The 16,085-nt window shown below is 41.6% G+C and overlaps 1 long non-coding RNA gene across 1 annotated transcript; it reads left to right on the forward strand.

The window, feature by feature from the left end:
* The first annotated feature begins 1,787 nt into the window (after positions 1-1,787).
* LOC311517102 lies at positions 1,788-13,954 on the forward strand. Its single transcript, XR_014710585.1, has 3 exons — positions 1,788-1,969; positions 5,937-6,133; positions 13,803-13,954. It is a non-coding gene; the product is annotated as an uncharacterized lncRNA (long non-coding RNA).
* The last annotated feature ends 2,131 nt before the right edge of the window (positions 13,955-16,085 follow it).

Consider the following 16,085-nt stretch of genomic DNA (forward strand, 5'->3'; position numbering starts at 1 on the left):
GGATACAGGCCAGGATAGGGGCCAGCCTCAGTAAGGACAGCAAAATCCAGTGCAATGCAAATGAAGCTGAAACTATAACTGTGTGGGGGGGGAATGCTAACATAGTACCAAATAGCTGGATAAGCCTATTACAGGGATTTGTTGATTTATACAGTACCTTTTACAAGCAACAACGTGCTGTACAGAATAACACGCTACGGACATGTAGGGATCAATTTTTACCCTTGATTGCAATTCTTGAACATGCCATTCCCTATAACTTTTCTCCTTTAGAGCCACTATGGAATAGTGGAGCATGAGCCAACCCAGCTTTGTTTCATATATTCCTTATCGACGTGTCATTAGTGTTAATGATGTCAGTACAGCTCTGGGAAGAAAATGATCTCTTTACGCCTCCGTGGTTGTCTAGAATACAGCAACTACCAGGATCAGTCCACCTAGTCTCCTGTCTTGCCTCTAGCAATGGCCTATAACCGGTGGTCCAGAAGAATGGGAAACTCACCCCAACACATCTTCCCAATTTATGTGGTACTATGGTGGAGGCAAGGAAGTCTTCCTAATCTCCAGTGATGATCAGTTTATAAACTGCAGCAGCATCCAAGCAAAAGTATTGCTCTGCAGCTATTGTGTGAGGTTTTAAAAAAATGTCTTTGTGCCACAGTGGGAAATTTGGATATATCCAGGAACCAGATTATAGCCACCCTGAAGAAGGTCAGCTTTGGAGCATAAACAACTTGGCAATGTGCCTTTAAACTAAACTAAACAAACAAACCAACCACAGGGCTTGAATGGTATTTTCACCATTGCACTTGAACCCTGAAACTGTGTAAAGAATTCATGTCTGGGTTTATAAATGAAAGGATCACCCTTTGAAGCTGTTCTTCAGAGGTAAAATCTTCCAGGTTGTGTTACCGTTTGTAGGAACAAATGGACAACACTGACTGATTTGCCTATTGCAACATTACAGCCTATCTAGAGTTCAGCAGAAAAGCATGAGCAGGATGAAGGGGGAGGGCAGAAGAAAGGACAGGAAAGAGGGGAGAAATACTTAAGGGGTCGTTACGCCTAAAAAGGTAATACAAAGGACGTGCCCTCATATGTGTAGATCTGAATGACTACATCCCTTAATGGAAGACATAAAACAAAAGATTTTTGTTAACTGCTAAATAAGAAACAAATGTGCCATTTTAACCTTTTTTTTTTTTTTGCCATCTGGTATCAGATATAACGTGCCACTCTTTCTCCCTCCCGCATATAATGAACTGTATCTAGCTTTTTACTTTTACAAACTTGTATTAGTGCCAGAAGGAAATCAAATGCCAAGAGGCCTATTTTAATTGAAGATATACAACCCTTTTATGTTCAGTTTTCACGTAAGTTACACAGGAAAGATTGCAGCTCTCACTTCTTTTGGTAATTTTACATTGAACTGGAATTTATCAACGCAAACTGTTTGGAGTGAAACAGGGGATGCTTGTCCATTACTATGTCAGGATGGTGGCGATACTGGGGAATAGTACAGCCCACAAAAAGGGAGAATGTGTTAAGGTGACAGTAAGACAACCATTAAACAAACACTTGCTCGCAAACAAAGAAAACCATGTGATCTTTTCACAAAAGTTCAGTGACAGTCAATTTGCTCAGTCCAAGGTGATGTTTCCCTTGTAAACCACCTCGGCATTGTTACCTGGGAAATCATTTCACACACCCAATGTCTTTTTACATCCTTGCTGCAATGTTTCAAGCACAAATGTGCTTTCCTTTCACAGGTGATGGTGCTATATTAGTCCCAATTACAGGAAGAAGACATATGTGGCACTCTGTGCAGACAGTCCCACTCTTCAGTTGTGTTTGAGCCATCCTTCCGACTGATTCCAATATTCCAGGACACGGATAAAGCGCATGGTTTTGTTCCACATTCATGTGAAGGGCTGCACAATCATGACTTTGGACTAAAGAACAATAGATGGTATGTATTTACTCTTTTCATCAGCAGCTTGGAAAAGAGCTGACTAAGGGGGGATATGCTAGAGGTCTATAAAAGTCATGACTGGTGTGGAGAAAGTAAATAAGGAAGTGTTATTTACTCCCTCTCATAACCCAAGAACTCAGGCTCACCAAAGAAATTAATAGGCAGCAGGTTTAAAACAAACAAAAGGAAGTATTTTTTCATACAACGATTTTTTCAGTCAACCTGTGGAACTCCTTGACAGAGGATGTTGTGAAGGCCAAGACTATAACAGGGTTCAAAAAAGAACTAGATTAGTTCATGGAGGATAGGTCCATCAGTGGCTATTAGCCAGGATGGGCAGGGATGGTGTCCCTAGCCTCTGCTTGCTAGAAGCTGGAAATAGGCGACAGGGGGTGGATCGCTTGGTGATTACCTGTTCTTTTCATTCCCTCTGGTTCACCTGGCATTGGCCACTGTCAGAAGGCAGGACACTGGCTAGATGGACCTTGGGTCTGACCCAGTATAGCCAGTCTTATGTTGTTATGTAATTCCTTCTGTGGATGAAAGCTGAGTTTCATCTTCTTTCCATGTGAGGACTTGGGGGTCACATTCTGTTCAATGTTCATATCTGTGTAACTGAGAGCAAGAATCTGGCTTCTGGAGAGGACCCATTCCCCATATGTAAGTGCAGTGACTCCAGCAGCAGAGGGCAACAGAGTAGCTTCACCATGGGCAACACGAAGAGCAGGCACAAACTGTTTTGAAGCAATACTCTTGCATAACACACTAGCCAAACTCTATTTAGCTAACACAAATGGATGGAAGCTATTTATAAGTTGGAAAATACAGAACACGGTGTCCTTTAAATATGAGAGCTTTCCCTTATATTTGTTGTTAATTATAATACATTTTAATCTACAGACACCCTGGCCAAAAACAAATTATAGAAAACATTCCAAAAATTCCAAGAGAGAGCAAATAAAAACAGCAACACCCTGCCCTCCACAAACAACAAAACGAGGGTCTCATTCTTGGTATAAAGGAGCCTGACAATACAAATAAATGTAATTTATACCTTCTTTAAGGCCCCTTTACACTGGCAGAGTAGTGTAAAAGGGGCTTTGGTGTAAATGAGAATCAGGCCCAAAGTCTCCAGCCTTTCCCAGAAGGGTAATGAGGTTATACTGTATTCTGGCATAGATGAAGGAAAACATGGTGTTTCCTTTACACCAGGGCTTGAATGTTGTGTATCATGTATACATCCAGAGGCAAACCCCATCTAGACTATGACGTGTTCCTCAGTGTATTTGTTGAAAACGCATACCTTGAGGACACAACGCCTGTCTGGCCCCAGCGAGGATTCATATCAAGTTGAAGATGCACTCTTCAGAAGGGGTGGGAGGGACTGGTGGATGAGACTCCACGTATGCTATTTTATTTTTTGTTAAAGTCAACGCTTTGCAGATGAAATACAATTTTTTGGCCAAGGTAAATCAAGGTTGGAACTCACAGAGGTCAACAAAATGTAGGTAGCTCCTGGAGAATCTTATTGACTTACAGTGTTAGCATCTGTCGTGTACAACAGCGATGCACAGGATTAACCACCAGCCAATCCTGAGACTATTTTGTTGGGTCACTGCTATGCTCCCTGTCACAATAATGCTTGTTATGTTGCACAGACTATGTATTACCATCTCCCATGAAAAAAAATCAGTCCAACAGATATTTATATAGGACATTGTAATTATTGTGCAGAATTAATGAGTTTTGTCCTCTCCTTTTGACTTGAAGAACACAAAATCCCACTAAAAGGAAACAGATGGAGTTGTTTTAAGCATTTCCAAAGGAAACTGCAGTAAAGTATAAAACATCACTATATAAAAGCCTTATGTGTCATGGAGATGTTCTGATATTGTTTTCATTTGCCAGCTGTGTATAAAGTGGGGGCTTATGCCTGTGGCCAATAGGTCTTCCCACATCAGAGCTCTAACAACAACAAAGCTAGGGAAATATTAGGAAAATGCTAACTTTACCTCCAAATGCACTTGATTTTCCTAAACAAGGAACATGCATTAGGAATCAGTCCAAAGGAGAACAGTCAAGATTTATGATGCTGTGTTGAAAAAGACAATAATAGGAAGAAAAAAAACATTTTTAAAGTGACTCAATCTGCAGTCAGCCTGGCCAAAGAGCAAGACATCAACATCTTACTGCTGCTGGTCAGCCTCTTCAGCCAGGCTTTGCTAACCTCTCCTGTCCCCAGGGAAAATACAAACCAGTTTCAGCTGGGCAAAAGAGATGCTGCATAATCTAGTGGAGTCTTCATGGGACTGGAATTCAAGTAATCTGAGTTCTCTTCCTAGTTCTACCATTGACTTGGGGTAAATTACCCCAATTTGTGTTGAAGCAGCACCTAAAGGCCACAGCCCCATTGTGTTAAGCACTGTACAGATAACCAAAAGACAGTCCCTGCCCCAGGAAGCTTAAATTATTCAACCGCTGTACTTCAGTTTCTCCATCTGTAAAATGGGGGGAGTTATACTTAACCAAAAGGTTTCTTCAGCTCTAGTTAGGGCTTTGGATTTATGGTTTATCTGAAAACTGATATTCCCCTTGCAGCACACGGCACCAATACTGCCCTGAGGGTACATCTACACAGGGATGAAAGAGCCGTAGCACAGCCATGGCTGGCCCAGGTCAGCTGACTGGGGCTCGTGGGGTTCACCGTGTGGGGCTAAAAATTTGCTAGGTAGCTGTTTGGTCTGAGGCTGGAGCCTGAGCTCTGGGACCCTCCACCCTCGCAGGGTGCCAGCATTCGGGCTCCAGCCCAAGCCCAAATGTCTGCACAACAGTTTTTCAGCCCAAGAGCCCAAGCCCAACAAGCCTGAGTCAGCTGACCCTGGCCAGCTGCGGGTTTTTTATCCCTGTGTAGACAAACCCGGAGGGAACAATGATTCCCAGGGAAGAGTGCCCATCTATTAAATCATTAAACACCTTCCTTGTTTTTTCTTGCACGGTCCCCTATCCAAGTAGTGACCTGGGCCAACCTAACCTTTCTGGAGAGATCAGATGAGAGCACAGATGAAGGTAATTGACTGCAAGCAGTTAACAGTCACATAAAATAACTGGTGAAGGCTCAAGGTTCTTAAAAAATGTCTTTGAACCACACAGTTGCATCATGCAATGAAACTTTTGAGTTACTAACTTTTTATTAAAGAAATACAGAACTTTTGACAGTGCAAGCTATTTTCTTACTTAAGTATGAGAAGACAGGGTGACATAAATATACAAGATAAGGGGATACAGCGTAGTTGATGAAGTAAACGCTATTTTTATTATAAATGTTATGGCTGCAAGTGTCTAAGGGGAAGCCAATGGGAATCATCTCCCATGGGCCCCTATGAAAAACTCTGTTACATCAATGATTTATTTTGTAACAGTTCATGCCACTTAGCCCATTTCTCCTCAGTCAGTTGTTAATCACATACAGGCAGTAATTCCATTCATACCATTTCTCTTCATTCTTTCACTCTGGTCACTTGATGCAAGAGATATTTGAAGGCAACCCTACTACTATGGTGTTAGAAAAATGTCCTGATTTTCTGAAATTAAACAATGCCACTTTTTAAAATGATTATCTGGGGAAGGAATGTCTGGAAAGAAACTTCTAGTGACCCAACAAAGAAAATATCCCAGAACAATGACCCTTTCAAAGGACAGACAGGTTCATTAAATACATATCCTGTTCATCAAAATCCATCTGCAGTGTTAATAAAATACAGGAGGCCTGTTAAAACTTACCCATTAAGGATGAGCTCTGCAAAGGGGGCTTTTGTTTAATACAATGTTGTTTTGCCTTTAACAGGTTTAGACACGTGTGTGTGTGTGTGTGTGTGTGTGCTCCCGGGAGGAGAGAAGGGAGGGAGGTGGACAGAAAGGGAAAACACTCATTGTCTTTTTGTTTTCTTGAACTATTTTGTACAAGACCAATGTACATCAAAGGAGATCGGCCACTGTGGTATAGAAGACATTGATATTTCCCTTCAGATCTTTGAGAGCAAGAGGTGTGAAATGAGAAAGCGGGTTGGCAGTGGGAGACTGCCAAGTTCCTCTCCCTTCAATGGATATCAGCTCCGAGAGTGACAGGAGCAAAACTAACTCGGATTATCCTCTGTCCTTAAGGTAAATATGTCAATGGTGATGACATTTGTTATTTACAGTAAGGAACATTTAATCAGCCCTGTGATAAAATAACTCCTGAACAAACATGCTATAATGTGGCACTAATGAAAAAAAAAGGATATGTTCACAGTGCAGTATTTTCTGTGTTTCATTAAAAGGCAGGTTCTTGTTGGACTTCTCAGTCCAAACTCCCATTACTGTATGTTGGTGTTACCCTACGCAACATTTGCTCTTGTATAGCATTACTAGGGATTATATCCTTTGTAAGCGTCTCAGGCCCCAGAGGGTAACATGATCAATCATACACACTTTACAGAGGTCAATACAGTAACCATGCATCCGATGAAGTGAGCTGTAGCTCACGAAATCTTATGCTCAAATAAATTGGTTAGTCTCTAAGGTGCCACAAGTACTCCTTTTCTTTTTGCGGATACAGACTAACACGGCTGCTACTCTGAAACCTGTGTAGGAATGTATTTCCTCAGTCATTTCACAGATTCTGACATCATTTTTATGGCTCTATCACTTATAATACCATCAAGGATAGAACTCAAATTAACCTGATATTTTACATAGATGTTATTCTTTTCATCAGCACCCTTAGTATTGTACTTAGATATTCGGGGCCAAATTCTTGGACCCATTTCAGTATGCTTTGTGCCGTGTTAATAGCAAGAAGTAGGCAGAAAGTTGTCTTAAAGGGACAGCAGAAGATTCCCTTGACACCCGTTCCCTACCTCTATATAAGGTGTATGTCAGGGCAGAAAGTGATCCCTTGCCAGTGCCGCAGTACCTGTGGGGCTCTTGTAGCCAGCCTAAGGGCTGTTTCCCCCCCGACCTCGCCCAGGATCAGAGGAGCAGAAAGGCTACTGTTGTCCTTTGTTGTTCTAAGTGTAAGTGTCCTCAGTTTCTAATACAATACTAAAGTTTTAATTTGGTAGCACGTTACACCTCTTTTCCCTTTGCATATAGTGCTTGTGACAGATTGCCGATTTAAGGGATGATGGCTTGTCGCTATGACACTAGATTGAGTTTCAGGAAATTTGGATTCAATTCCCAAGTTTGCCATGGGAATCTCTCTATTCCCCATCAGTAAAGTTTGGATAATAATACTTCCCTATCTAGCAGGAGTATTTTGAGGACAAATTAATTAATGACTGTGAGGATCTTAGACACCACAGTGATAAAGTCACATTAATTCATAGACAGATAAAACTCTAGAGACTGGAGAGAGCAGGTTCAAGACAAGCAACACTCACTTCTTCCATCCCATCCCACTCATTAACACAGACCAGAAGACACCATTGCCAGAGACAAGAGGATAGCTCCTCTCCATGCCCATTCATTCCTTGGCCTCTGTACTGTGACTGTCAACAATCGTGCCAGTTGTGGACATGATCATTTTTGGGATGGGAAAACTTGTGCAATGTGAACAGTACTGAAGCCACCAGGACAAGCCACTGAATAGCTATCAGGTGGCAATGGTTTTTGGTCATCATCAGCCTGAGCTGGATTCACTGGGAGATTAAAAGACTCTTGTCATAGAGTAGCATGGGATTAAATCCTTGGCTCAGTCTTGCTGATCTGAGATAAGATACTGAGTGGATTCTATGATGAATAAAAGAGAGACTCTTTCCCAACAACCAAACAACCAAATCTTGCATTACATATGTGAATATATATGTGTATAGGCACATAAGGATTCTCTTAAATGTGGATGGACTTGAGTAGGCATGAAAGTACTGTAGAACTGCATAGCCCAACCAGGGTTGTGTATTGACACTAGCATCTTGGACGGCTACGTCCTCAGGGTGGCTAGCCCCTCCTGCTGCTTGCGCCACAATGGCTGCACTCTATTTTTAGCATGTTAGCTCAATCAGAGCTAGCATGGGTATGTCTCTTCGAGCTAGAATTTATACATTCCAGCTTTACTGCAGACATACCTTAAAAGAGGGACAGACTTTGTGACAAGCAACTAGGGCCCAATTCTGTCACCTCTTTTCACAATGATTACTTTACAAACAGTTCAACGGAAATCAGAGAAAACGTTCACAGAAGCACTACTCAGTATGAGTAAGCATGGCAGAACCTGGTTCTTAATTGAGTTTTTTATTAGCTTAATGACCCTTCAAGATTTACCTTTTCTGCACTGGTCAATTTAATTGACTTCTCCTTAACACTTTATTAAGGAGTCGGAGATGAAATAAAGGCTGGATTCATTTCCTTGCACTCAACTCAAAGTCATTATTTATAGCAATCAATTTTGTCCTTGTCCTTCTAGACACATGTTTCTGGTCAGGGAAGCACATATATAGTACACTGTCATGCTTTGATCTTATCTCTTTTTTGCATTACACTTACCAGGTGGGCATGCTTTTCATTTTGTGTCATTAAAGCTTTTAATGGCCACAGGGCAATTTTTCTTTTCCTGCAGCTTTCCATGGCATTTTTTGCAAGACGTTAAGATTCTGTTAGTGTCATTCTGTGACAAATGTTCTACGTGTTCCATTTTATTCTGCACTAGTCTATCAAATTTAGAACGGTAAAGCCCTTTGCCTGCTGGGAGACTAGAACTGGTCAAGGCCAAAAGAGCAGAACTCAGTGTGGCTCAGAAGAGGTGGAGACTTCTTGTGCTCCCCTCCCTACTCAGAATATGTGACTAGAGCAGGAAGAGAGCCCTATGTCCATCCATACCTGGTGGTTGAGGAAGAGGACAGAGGTAGATGCTAAAGGTGGGGACAAATCTGACTGGGAGTTAAGGGCCCATTGAAATTGGAGTTAGGCGATGACACACCTTGAAGGATCTGGACCTAGGAGTCTAATGCTGATGTGAAGGAAGTGAAAGTAGTTGTGTGGGAACTGAAGATGGGATAGGGGATTGGACATTTGAGTAGGGAAATTGGGGGATTGTAAGGCTGGCTGGGGAGAGCAGGGTTTGTTACTGATGCTGCTAAAGGAGCTGCAATCTGCAGCTGACTGGATGGTTTGCAGCTGGTGAGGTAGAAGAGAGGTTGAGCAGGAAGGGCTGTGTATGAAGAGTGGCATCGGAAAGGTGCGAAACCTGGGAAGCTGAGACTGTCGAAAGTGCCTGAAAGTAAAGAAGGTTGGTCAGCTGACAAGTTATTTACTTCAAGGAGGAACAAAAGTCTGTTACTCTGGCCAACATCTGCAGCAGCAACACAGCATCCTCCTCTCCAGAATCCCATAGTGTCCATCATGTCCCCTTCACCCTAGACCAGGGGTTCTCAAACTGGGGGTTGGGGCCCCTCAGGGGTCGTGAGGTTATTACGTGGGGGGTCGTGAGTTGTCAGCCTTCACCCCAAACCCCGCTTTGCCTCCAGCATTTATAATGGTGTTAAATATATACAGTGTTTTTAATTTATAAAGGGGTGGGGGGGGAGGGTGTCGAACTTAGAGGCATGCCATGTGAAAGGGTCACCAGTACAAAAGTTTGAGAACCACTGCCCTAGACCCACCCGCTTTCCTCTTTACACCCCACAAGGCAGAAGATGAGCGAAGTAGCCTTCCCTTTGTTCCTCAGTAGGAACAGCATGCTACCCAGAAGGGGGATATGCACACCATTGCTTGGAGACGTCCCACACAACAGAGCGTGCCAGAAGTATCGCCATTGCTGTGTAAAATGTCAGCGATATGCAAATTCCCAGCAGAGGGCCAGTGAGCATAACAGAGATGAGTTATGTGATAATATGGCGGCCTTTTTATTCAAAATATCGATTAATAATAGATTAGCAACCTGATTAGTGAAATCACTTAGACCAAGACAACTGTGTTTGGATAAGCAGGAGTTAATAGACAGATATTCAGCGGAATGGGAAGACACAAGGAGCATTCCAAAGAAAAAGAGACTGAGATAGATGAGGAGTTGGGTAATCAGGATTCCACTGTACTAATATTTACATAGCACATGTCAACCAAATCATCCTAGGTGCTTTACAAATACAGGTTAAGTGATTTTAAACATCTGAGATTAAAGATTACCATGGGATTTCCCTGCATCTAGGATCAGGTTTGTTTTCCTTGGAGGGAAGCTAAGCCCTTTTCAAGAGAATTTTTATTTTATTATCCTTTGTTTTAAAAGTAAAAATCGTATTGTACAAAAATGTGGTAAAAACCTAGGGCCAAATATCACATTCATTTACACCTTGCACAACTATATTGACTTCCATAGGTTTGCACAGAGTGGAAGCCAGTATAGAACTTTCCCATTATATATACAACATATAGGGCCAAATTCTGGCATACTTTGCATGCTCCAGAAAACCAATGCACACAGATCTGTGCTGTTGCAACAGTGCATGACAGAAGTGCCCCAAACTGCCCAGTTCTGGCTTTGCTGAAAACCTCTTGGGAGCCAGCTGTGATTGGGCATCTCCAAAATGCCAAAGGGTATGGTTTGTATATTATGGTTTGTATGTTATGCCTATGTGCATGTGCGGGTGCATATGTAGGAAGCCTAACCAAGTCACAACTCCTGCATGAAGCCTCCATGCAATTCAATGCTATTCAGAGAGTTTGAAATTCAACCCTGTGCAGAAGGCCAGCACAAGCCTTATATATCATTTAAATCCACTTAAGCCCTCGAGGGTTTAAATGGGACTTAAGTGGTGCATAGGCCTTGAAGGCTTACATGGGATTTAAGTGGCCCACAGGCCATATGTTGGCATAAGGGTCAATTTCACATTCAGAGAACAGAGTGTGTACAGGACTTTTTTTTCAAACTGTTCACAGCTAGATAAAATACAGTTGAATATGAAGGAGCTGATTTTGCAGCTTGTAAACATGCTAGGGAAGGATGATGCCTGTTTACAGTGCTGAACAAGAATATGGCTCATAGAACAGCATCTAATACATACTATGCTAATACAACGTTAAACTACTAGATACTATAGCAGTGCCCCTCAGTAGCTAAGGGCGTATCATCTTGCACACATAACCAATTCTGAAGGCTTCCTAGTCGGATTCAAAAAATCTCTAGCCTGAATTTAGCAAACAAGGATTCAAACTAAAAGGGAATTTTTTGTAATTTAAGAAAATATGGTTGAGATTGTACTTTGAAGGGGCACTTTTTTTTAAAAAAAGGTCTATTTTCTAACAGAGCTCCCTTTAAATTGTTTGTTTGCTGGTGCTGTTTTTTTTCTTAATCCCTTTAAAATGCAGTGAGGGCCGGTTGACGTTTATAGGAATTTTTTTAGGAAAGGAGAAACTAACTAATTGACTATACAGGGAAACAGTTGATTGTTTTGCAACTTGATTGTGCTGTCAGTTGCATAAAGCAAACAAACTGGAAAAACTGAGAAATAATTGTTTTGCTAACTTCTTTCAGTTCTCAAAAAGAAAAGGAGGACTTGTGGCACCTTAGAGACTAACCAATTTATTTGAGCATGAGCTTTCGTGAGCTACAGCTCACTTCATCGGATGAAGACATATATGTGAAGACATCGGATGAAGTGAGCTGTAGCTCACGAAAGCTCATGCTCAAATAAATTGGTTAGTCTCTAAGGTGCCACAAGTACTCCTTTTCTTTTTGCGAATACAGACTAACACGGCTGCTACTCTGAAACCATTCTTTCAGTTCTGCATTACAAGGGACCGTCGGTGACTATAGTAGGTGCAAAATTTTCAGACAGAAATTTGATTTCCAAGTTGGCCGTGTGGATGTGTGCATTGCTCCAAATGAGAGCTCTCAGTCATTGTGCAGGAGGCATCTGGAACTGTCCGAGCATGGGGAAGAAACTGTGCAATGCCATATGTAACCATATATTCTGTCCTCCTCCTCTAGGATACTCTTTCTACCACAGGATTCTGCCCAAGGCCATCACTCCACTACCTTCTGCTCAAGAATGTTACTTCCATCTGGAGCTACTCATGCTGCTTGACCTGATTTCCCATTTCTATCATTGCTCAGCCCGCAACATTCATCCCAACAAACAGTTACTCAATCTATCTGCCTCAAACTCCATCTCCACCTGTTCATCTATCTAAGCAAAACTCAGTACTGATAAGGGATTTTAGATCCAAGAGGTTCTGTTTCAAACACATATCTACTACAGCCACCAGCTCCTTAAGCCACACTAATTTCCCACCTCTGTTATGTCACAGCGACTGTACTTCCCTTAATCTTTCCCCTTTGCAGGTGCACAGCAAGTATTAAATAGTAAAATGGCAGAAAGCAACCCTCCCCATGCCATTTTCAGTTCAAGCATAGTTTGTCTCTTTTTGATGTGCTGAGGCTGACATGCTGTAGGGGAAAAAATGCCAAGTTCTTTGTGGTTCCTCAGAATGGAATCTGTGATTGTACATGGCTGGTTTATGTACATCCTACATTTGCAACATGGGTTTATTTAGCAAATCCACAGGAATACATAGACTTATTTTCTTTTTATATTTCGGGGGCACTCATCTGAATAAAATACTGGGATCCTAGGGAGTGTCCCTTGGAGCTGTGTGTGCAACACCCATGTGGGCAGTGTCAATTACACATAAACATCGGGGGGCAAAATCTGGTCTCAAGTCAACATTTTCCCCAGTATTGACATGAATTTAGAGCTCCCACTAACGGTCAGAGATAATCTTGAACCAACACCCTTTATCCAAAGACTTTTGAAATTTTGGCAAGTTTGCATCCAAATCTGGATCAGAACTTTCCAGTTCCTGCCCTATCTCTGTAATCAGTTGAACCAAAAGCCCACATCCACACAGCATTAAACCTGGCAGAAATTCTGATCTTAGCTCAGATTCAAAGTCTGGGGCTTGAGCCCATCTCTACCGATGACTGCAGCCCTGCCATTCTCTGCCTTTGTGTGTGCAGCTGGAATTTTTTCAACAACACCAAGTACTACAAATAAAAGATAACCCACTTGCCAAGCACAGCATGTAAAAAGCATAACAAATTAATCTTTTCTTGCTTTTTACCTTGCAGCATTGACCTGAATGAAAATGTTAGCTCTTCCTTCAGTAAGAGAAGTTGTTCAAGCAGAAAAAAAGAAAAGAGCTAAGATCATTAATTATCATTAATAATTTCTACCCAGCTGATTTTTTCAAAAGGAAATAATAGACTGTGAAATAATAATCTGCACAAATAATAATAAACTGCAGTCCAGAAATTCCCTCGTTATAAGATTTGCCTCCCAAGGGGCCTGTAAATGAATATATTACTTGCTATTTAAAGGTAGCTTTATACTTCTTGACAAAAGAATACCCCTGAAGAAAACAATTTATAGTGAAATCCGTCTGATACCACCAGCATAATACATAATACATAATACTACCAGCCTGCTAGAGGTGGTCTTAAATTTAAGGCCAAACAAAATTATACTAGAACCTTGGTGATGCTTAACAGATGGAGTTGCCTATTGGAGATGGTCAAGGGCAGGTTTTAGTTTGGTTTTAATGTTTGTATTGTATTGGGCTAATTTTCTTTTCCAATATACGTTCAAGAACCTGTATATAATTATTCATGCTAAAAATAACTCTTTGCCTCTGATTGCAGTTTTGTTTTTGAACATTATACCTTCATTACATGGAAGCACCCAGCTGTTTCCAAGTCAGTGGGTTTTAGAGACAGTTGCAAAAAGATTGTCTTCCTTATTCACCTTGTCTCTCTCTTCTGCATGAAGACACTGTTCCTTTCTTGTGGCTGAAAATGTAGGACGAGATCTCCAGTCGGCAGAAAGTCATGAGAGGGTGGACAGCTATGGAAGACTTCCCAGATCTGCTGCACCTGGAAAATAAAGCACAGATGCATACGCTAAATCTCAAGAAGACTTGTAAAATTCTACTCCCCCGGTTAGGTTACTTCTTTGATGGGTGAGTAAAAGATGGTTTATTTTTCATTGTCATCATTATGGTAAAGGTTGAGCAAGTAAATGTGTTGCCTGGGCTGGAACATTTTTATGGCAATTACTATTTATTATGTATAGGGCAGTAGTTTCCAAAGGCGTCAATCAGGATCAGGCCCTATTTTACCTGGAACTATACAAAAATAAGGGAAGGCATGGTCCCCTGGTCTGCAAAGTTTACAGTTTGAGATTGCAAGGCTGGGCTAATGCACATCCATTAAACCCTACTTGTGCCTGAAAAGGTACAACCCAAACCATTTTGAAATAGCCCCTTCCCCTGGGTTCCTCCCTACTCTTCATGTTTCCATAAAAGTAAAACAGGGGAAAATTTGGAAGCAGAGAAGGAGAGAGCATAAGCCAGCTGCCCTAATTGTGGTAGCTAAAATCTGGGGAAAACTATTTAATAAAGGAGGGCTGAATCAAATATGAATGGTAAAAACAGGAACTTTACATTTTTTGGGGCATTTTTTACCGGCGTGATTGAGCCAGCTCTTGCATGTTTTTTTCCAAAGCTTCTAACTTCTAACCCTGACATTTTTAAAACACAAAACAATAATAGCCAGAGCCGTGATTTGGTATGGAAAGTTTAATAGCAAACAGGCAGCTAAGAAGATCTCTCGACTCTCAGTTGCAGTACAATTTAATTTAGGCTTATGTAACACTAACAGAGCATAATGATTTTGTTTGGTACTACCCTGTATTCTTCCAAATATACGTTCAAATTGAGCCCTCTTGTGTTTGCTAGAGTTCATTACAACACCTTTAATGAAATTAGAAAGCCATTTTATTGACCCATAATGTAGAGTCATAGATTTTTAAGTCCAGAAGTGACCATTATGATCATCTACTCTGATCTCCTCTTCTTATGTAACACAGATCATAGATTTTCATCCAGTAATTTCTGCATCAAGCTCATAACTTCTGACTGAGTTTAGCATATCTTTCAGAAAGGTATCCAGTCTTGATCTAACTACTCAAGTGATGGAGAATCCACTATAACTAAGGCTAAGATTTAGTCTTGGGTATTTTCAGTGAAGGTCGTGGGCAATAAACAAAGATTCACAGCCCATGACCTGTCCATGACTTTTACTTTAAATACCCCTGACTAAATCTTAGCTGCTTCTGGGGCCCAGGAGTGCCACTGCTCTGAGGGGTCCTGGGGACCAACAGCTTTCCCCTAGTCTGGAGGCAGGGGCTGACTGCCCCTGGCTGCCCACTGCTGTGAGGCCCCTGGGGACTGCTGCTCCGGGGCAGCCCCCAGGACTGGTGCTGTTCCGGCGGCCCGTGGAGTGAGCCGCACTGGCATCTGCAGCTGTGGAAGTCACGGAGGTCCTGGAAAGTCATGGAATCCATGACTTTCGTGATCTCTATGACAGACTCGCAGCCTTAACTATAGCTCTAGGTTAGTTGTCCAAATGGTTAATTACCTTCACTGTAAAAAAATGTGTGACTTTATTTCCAGTCTGAATTTGTGTAGCTTCAACTTCCAGCCACTGGTAAGAACCATTATGCCTTTGTCTGCTAAATTAAAGGAGCCTCTAGTATCAGAAATCTTCTTCCTGTGAAACTACTTACTCTGCCGGCTTATCAGGCACAAAGGTGCTCTAGGGCAATTATGATGTGGGCCCTATGTGCTTTCTACACTGACATTTCCATGCAATATATTTTCTTTCCTACAACCCTAAGATGGGAATTCCAAAAGTGCCGGCGTAGGAACACAAGTTCCACTGAATGCCAGTTGTGCTTCTAAATCATGTAGGTGTTTTTGAAAATCATATCCATAATGTACAGCATAATGATTTACTAAGTCATATGACTAACATGTAAGGAAATGTTTTCATTATTAGGGGGGGATTTCAACCACACAAGTCCTCATTGACTTTGTTGGGAACTATGTGGCTATATCACTGCATGCTGCTTTGACAATATGGGGGTTTTGTGACAATTCAGATATGGCATTGCCCAGACACCATGACAATCGGAGTGGCATAAGAATATACATAAATCAGTACTGGAATGGTTATCCAGCATCAGTGGCTAGTAACTCTGAGGATATGATGCACTGGGAACATTAACCACTAGAACACACTGAT

The sequence above is a fragment of the Lepidochelys olivacea genome (assembly GCF_965140295.1).
Source record: "Lepidochelys olivacea isolate rLepOli2 genome assembly, chromosome: 2".
NCBI lineage: Eukaryota > Metazoa > Chordata > Testudines > Cheloniidae > Lepidochelys > Lepidochelys olivacea.